Source organism: Triticum aestivum, chromosome 7A, assembly GCF_018294505.1.
Source record: "Triticum aestivum cultivar Chinese Spring chromosome 7A, IWGSC CS RefSeq v2.1, whole genome shotgun sequence".
In the NCBI taxonomy this organism is placed as follows: Eukaryota; Viridiplantae; Streptophyta; class Magnoliopsida; order Poales; family Poaceae; genus Triticum; species Triticum aestivum.
In genome coordinates this window covers 662,349,527-662,356,419 of record NC_057812.1, presented here as the reverse complement: position 1 = coordinate 662,356,419, position 6,893 = coordinate 662,349,527, and the positions used below count along the sequence as shown (strand labels likewise).

Here is a 6,893-nt window from a genome sequence, read left to right as displayed (position 1 = left end):
CTGCAGTGAAGCATCTGCTGTTATGATATGCAGGCATGAGTACCAGAAGGTGGCTACCATTGTTTGTAGGATTAAGGAAATGATTTGGATGAGGGCCACGGGCTTAGTCAGAGTAGTTCAGGATGATGGGAGCTGAATCTGTATTTAGTTTGTTTTTGTTTTGCACATCGGTAGGCAAAGCCTAGTGTTTGTTTGGCTTCGGTCATGTCCTTGGTTACAGTAGCGTGAATCTGCAAGTTAAAGATCAGACATTTACTAAAACTGAACCAAGGAAATTTGGATTTCATAGTTACGGTTGCAGGAAATGGTCATATTATGACTGAAATATATTTAAAATGTCTATTTAGTTCTGTTTTCAGATATAACCTTGTAAGTAGAAACATGTATAACTCAAACAACCATACATCTAGTTAATTTTGCACAGGCAGCAATGTTAAGTCTTACTACGAACCTAGCAATAAAAATGATGAAGCTCCTGTCAATTTTTTGAATAGCTAGCTTGAGACAATATTCTCTTCTCTAATGGAAATGACAGAGCTCCTGTCAATTTTTTGAAAAAAAGTTGTTTTTCAGACTCATCTATCTCAGACAAAATGAAGACTTGAATGGTAGTGAGAGAGCTGCAATTATTTAACTTCATATCTTGGCTTACATGCTTGTTCTTCCGTAATGCAGTGAATATGTAAATCTGTACTAAACCATTGAGTTTTGCTGTGTTGAGCATACCTGCTTGTTGTTCATTCCTTATCCCCTTGTATGCAGGATCTATCTGGCCGACCTCATTTGAGCTGCGGCTTAAGTATTCCTACTGCACGGGTTTGCACATATGATACATAGGTATTGTGAAATTTCGCAGTTGTTTTCAGTTTTCTGCAATGTTGATTTGAAAAGCTTTCGATGTTCTGTTTATGTATGCCAGACTTAAGAAAGAATTTCATAGTCACATTTGACATATTCAGATCAAGTTTATCCCTCGGATTGTGTTACATTCAACTCTTCCTCTCTCCAGTGAATAATTTTTGACATATCTTAACAAGACTTTTTTGTCATCTTTTAGCTAGTGTGATGAGATTTTGGCACCTGTACATTCCTTGTACCAACTTAGGCAAATAATAATTTATTTGTTTTTGTGACAGTTGGTTGAGCACATCTTCTAGACTCTTGTGAATACATCTGGGACAACGGTTCACATCAGTCAGGTATATACTGCTTCCGTTTCGAGTGAAATCCTCTCCCATAGCCCCTGCCCCAGATGAAATGAGCTATATATGTGTATGATGATCCTCCTTTCCAAAAAGTGAGATTGCCATATGTAGTTCAGAATTGGCCTATCATGCTTAATTTACACAGCATCTAATCATGAGCTTACGAAGCTGCTGTTTTGGAGTTGTGTGCCGCAATATGAGTAGTAAATTTGTGAACCTGCTATGTAATGTTTAGGTTCCCGCAAGGAAATTTGTGCGCCGCTATCCTGAACCTCCTCTGCTTTCTCTGAAACAGGGTTGCCATGTGAAGAAAAAGGATATGTGGGAGCTTTTGAATGGACAAAGGCTTCAGCAAGGAAGAGAAGACAGCTGCATTTCCTTACTTGCAATTCTAGTAACTATCTTTGTTATAACTTGCAGAGTGTACCTGCAAAAGAAAACTTGTAGAGTGTGATGGATTAATTAGGATGCTATGTAATCTGAGTACGTACCCTATCATATGTATCATGACTGATTGCGACCAGGGTCTGCATTCTATGAAGAAGGCACCCATTTATATGTTTATTAGTGACATTGTGTTGTGCTTGCTCTACTACTTCTGTACATTATTTGTGGAATTGGTCTTGTTGTTCACCATTGCTGAAAATCTGTTTCAGTTAGCGTGCCCTTATGTAGCACTATTTCAAATGGAGTTGGTCGAGTCCTCCTGCTCATTTTTTATGCCAACGAACATTGTTGTCGCCTCAAATGCTTGTACAGAAGGAGCATTGGAGACTACATGTTTGGGGCTATCCTAAGCTTATTGATAGGTGATCATTTCAGTACTGGCTTGTCATGTACTGACCCTAAACTCTGAAACTGATTCAACCAATGTGCTATCTGATTGGTTATACCCAGGTACATGTACAACTATATGATGGAAAATATGCATTTTGACAAATTGTACCCAAAATGTTAGCTAATACTCTTTACTTGTCTCATGAAATGTGCCTGTGCAAATTTGCATCCTATCAGCTCCCAAATGTTTAACTGGAAGGACTGATTCTGTAGTTCTATTTTGGTAGAAACTTGATTGATTCGTTCCTGTATAAACAACTAAAGGAAAGGAAATCCAAAATGTAGTGACATTCTTAGTAAAACTGGTCGTTTAATTGACGTTATGAACATAACACTAGTTTGGACTAGTGCGGCATATGCAATACAAAAATAGTAAAAGCCACAATTTAGTGTGAGGGCATCAAAGGAACATTTCATCTAAAAATTGAGCAACAACTCAAAGTTGAAAGCCTATTATTGTAAACATAGTCTCACAATTGTCACTTGAATGAAAACTGATTGTTGGTTCGAAAATAATGTAAACACTACTTGGGACAATAATCCAGCTCTAAAGCTTGAACTTGTAGTGGGACAGCCCACCTGGCCGTCGCCATGTCAATGTAGTTTTGGGTTCGGACTACCCATACTAGTGGTAGTAGTAAAATTAGAGGACACATTGTGCTACTGATGCGTCCGCATGATCATACTCGTCGGGGCCCACTAGTACCGATCTTAGTCGTTTGGACCCACTATGATCATAAGACGAGCCATACTACTAGTACAGGCATCACACGTCCCGTACCACTAATCAGGGTCTCGGTACTAGATGACCGGTAGTCGGGGTCGAGATGAGGAGCACTTGAAGGAACCTAGATTATGGCTCCTCCGTTATGTTACCGTGTACTCCCTCCGTTCCTAAATATAAGTCTTTTTAGAGATTCCAATATAGACCTAAATTATGTGGTTCTCTATATGTATGATCTTGTTCCTTGTGTTCTTCTGTCATTTGACAATGAGCAGATATTAATCTACAGAGGCAGTGAATGGAACTCTAGATACTCAGCTTTTGACTCTCACTCGAAAAGTTCAAAAGAATAATCTGGCAATGTCATCTGCTTTGAGTAGCTCAGGTATCATCTTTAATGTTCAGAATGATCCATACACAAGGCAGCAGTAGGAAACAGATATGCTTACATCAATACCACAGTGCATTTTTTTATTTAAAAAACTGTGCAATTTCAGGATGGGTGGTTAGAAGAGATGGAAGGAAAGGCGCAAGAACATGATAAGAAGGATGTTGCACAACAAGAGAAGATAAAGGAGCTCCAGATTGCTGTAGATAAGATTATCAGTTTTTACTGGTGGCTGTTAGAAGCTGTAGACAAGATGATGCATTTTTATTAGATTCAAGTGAGATTATTCAGATTAGCATAAAAAGTGCAGAGGATCGTGCAAAACTTTGTTATCATTTGATTATTTCACCATATATTTTGTTCAGTTTCGATGTAAGCATCAGGCCTTAACAGGAAACTCAATTTGATTTACTTGGCCATGATCAACGAACACAAATATTACAGAAGATCACCAAATGAATGAGAACTTGACAACATAGAACGAATCAAGAGAAGTATACATACAAAAGTAGCTCCTACCTTGGGAGAAGTCGTCACAAATAGATCGCGGACAAAAGTTTGTAGATAGAAGCTCATATTTAGTACCCCTCCGTTCACAAATAGAAGTTAGAAACATCTTATAAACGGATGGAGCAGACACAAATATAAGTTTGAAACATCTTATAAATGGATGGAGCAGACACAAATATAAGTTAGAAACATCTTATAATTGTGAACCGATGGAGCAGAGGGAGTAGTACACAAGACTTGACACAATCTGAAATGAAATAAAGATACATTCAAACAATTAAATCTGAAAATCTCCAGTGTGCCCCCTGCAAACCCATGACCTCCATCTTGAGGAGGGGCTAGTGCCATCAACCATACCATTCCAGAAACTGAAGTTGTGACAACGTGTGGCGCGGTGATCCTCTAGCTAGTTTTACTATAACAGAGTTCTGCTTACTAACTAGATCAGCAATGTACAAACATATGCTAAACTTGCTCATTGACAAAATAGGTTGTGCATGCTTCTTCTGTTCCATACTAAAGGTGATTGCCATATTTGTCAAGGATGATTATGGCTGAGGTATGGTAATGCACTTATAGCAACGCGTGCAAAGCGGGCAAGAAATTCATATAAAGCAGGCATTGTTCCAAATTGAGCCAATTCTGGTTTTCAAAGATATACTATACATAATTACTGTCCATTTTATACGGCACCATACACTGCCTAAATAATCAGAACATGTTTGAGGCGCGGGTCATGTACGTCTTGAGCTCCCGATTTACCTTCTCCTCGTCCCACATGAACCCCTGGAGATTCTGCACCCACTGAAGTAGCTCACCATCACTCCGCCGGAGTTGGCCAGTATGTCCGGTAGGATCAGCACGCCCTTCTTTGCCAGAATCTGCAGCGCGAACATGTACACTTCTCTACTGTCAGTCAATGTGTGAAATGTGTCAACAAATGCAGCTTAGTTTTGTGCCAAAACATTGGTGTTCTTGCCTCTTCGGCCTTGGGGTCTGTTGGGTGGTTAGCAGCTTCGATGATGTACTTTGCTTTGATGGCATCAACATTGTCCCTAGGAGAAGAAGAAAATCGAAAGGACTATTTATTAACAAAAATGTTTTAAGATATAGAAGAAAAAATAACAGCCAGGAGGATACTCTAACTGAGCTTCAGAGCATTAATCTCATAGAAGATAGGATGAAGTGAGCTGGGATGAGGAAGAAGAAGATTACTTGTTTATGACTCCTGCCAGAGCTGCCGGGATGAGCACGTCGCACTCTTCCGTGAGCAGTGAGGTCGGGTCGACGGCGTCGCCTTTTGTCGGAGCCCTTGATCCCGCGGTTCTTTGCCGAGTGCTTCATCAGCTTGGCTATGTCAACGCCATTGGAGTTCTTGACAGCCCCTGTGACATCTCTGATGGAGACCACCTTGCCACCAGCTTCAGTTATCAATTGGGCAGCCCAAGAGCCAACATTGCCAAATACCTGAAAAAGGCAAGAAGACAATAATTGCTCATCTGTGCAAATGTAGGTGAAGAAACATAGTTATGGCCTTGCTCCACAATGTATGGCGCCATTCTACACAACAATGATTACTAGCATTGTGTAGGCATGCTTGTATATATTTGGCAGAATATATTACTTGTGGGTGCTCATTGTTTGCTCCTTTCCCCTTTAATTTCAGCGCGTGAGGTGGGAGATTAGAAAGCTACTGACAGATCAGGCACAGAACTTTGGAATTGCCATTGATGGTGTCTCCATTGTAAGCCTAAGCTTTGACAAGATGCTTGTCTCTAAATTATAAATGGGGAACACCTTAGGTTTTGTGTGAAAATAAAGAGATTGACAAAATTTTCTCTGGCATTTTAAATGCGCAAAAGACCAAAGAAAAAGCAAATAATCTTAGTGAGTTCAGATAAAACAGAGAATTACCTTAAGAAGAGTTCAATTGCAATATCTTGAGATTACACTAAAATTTAAGGCTGGATGGTCAGTCTAGTCGCAGAACAACAACCATCTACTAACCAATTGCAATACTTTTACAGTTTCCAACTACTAACCAGAACTGAAGAGCAATGGAAGCCGTGAACTTACAAGGAATAAGGTAGAGTAAGACTGTAAGAGATATGGACCTGTAGACGGTGCTGCGCCGGGCTCTCCACAGATCCGGCCTAGATTACGCCAGCAGCAGCGTGATCCGGCAAGGAGTGCCTCTTGGACGCCCATTCGTCCAATTTTCCAAAAGGCCGTGCGCTCGATCTAGCTCTTGACAGCGAGGAACCACGGCTGCATCAGACATCGGTCCTAGAGCCCCTGGGACCCCTCCGCTGCCGCCGCCGGGGTCATCGGCTCCGCCTCCTCGTCCCATCGGCCATCATCGCCGACCCCCTCTGCCGCCGCCACCGCCGGGGTCATCGGCTCCGCCTCCTCGTCCCAGCGGCCATCCTCGCGGCCCCCCTCTGCTGCTGCCACCGCCACCGCCGGGGTCACCGGCGGCTCCGCCCTATCCTACCCTGCTGCTTCGAACTGATAGGGCTCGAACAAGTTTTCTACGGGAAGAGTGGAGGAGCAACCCAGATTTTTTTTTAGAATCAGGAACGACCCAGATGTGTCGGGCCACACAGCGAGGGTGTGAACATGATTTGGCCTTGACTAAAATTGGACAGAACTACCCTTTTAGAAAATGACTAGCCCCACCCTAGTTTTGTAATAGTCCCACCACTATTTGTAATTTCATGTAATTTTAGTCTCGTAACTCCTCGTAACTCTAGTTTCTCCACCGTTTGATCGCAGTGGATGGACGGTCCGTAAAATCGCCAATCACTTCATTTTCTCTCCTATCTCTACAAAATATTAGTCAGAACAAAATAGGAAACTTAGAACGCAAGACATGTTCTACTTGTAATGAATACAGTACATGCTTTGGACGATCTGATGGATACCGTATTTAAGAAATAACAGTCTAACAAACCATTTGTACGGAAAAATGCACATAGCCATGAGGGAAAAACATCCGAAGGTCTAACTTTTATGAGGCATGCATTCTATACATACATGATCCCCAGTTTCGTCCATAAACTTCTACAGAGATTATAAACTTACATAAATTGAGGAGCGTCGAGTACAGCCATAAGTGTCAAACACATCAACAGACTTGGATTATGCCATCGCGGGCACAAAACACTGTTGTTGTTGCTACTTTTTCCGTGGTAAAAGGGCATCAATCCGGCCCGCAATCTTGTACATC

The 6,893-nt window shown here is 41.4% G+C and overlaps 2 long non-coding RNA genes across 2 annotated transcripts in view; one reads left to right on the top strand and one right to left on the bottom strand.

Annotated features, from left to right (window-relative positions):
* Positions 1–1,772, top strand: part of LOC123149074 (uncharacterized) — a 2,889-nt gene extending 1,117 nt beyond the window's left edge. The window contains exons 2-4 of the long non-coding RNA XR_006474343.1: positions 763–837; positions 1,137–1,199; positions 1,501–1,772. This is a non-coding gene — a long non-coding RNA (uncharacterized lncRNA). The remainder of the gene's footprint in view (positions 1–762; positions 838–1,136; positions 1,200–1,500) is intronic.
* A 2,871-nt stretch (positions 1,773–4,643) lies between these two features.
* LOC123149075 (uncharacterized) lies at positions 4,644–6,246 on the bottom strand. The gene is made up of 3 exons (XR_006474344.1): positions 5,779–6,246; positions 4,880–5,131; positions 4,644–4,719 (listed from the first exon to the last, which is right to left on the bottom strand). It is a non-coding gene; the product is annotated as an uncharacterized lncRNA (long non-coding RNA).
* Positions 6,247–6,893: the final 647 nt, after the last annotated feature.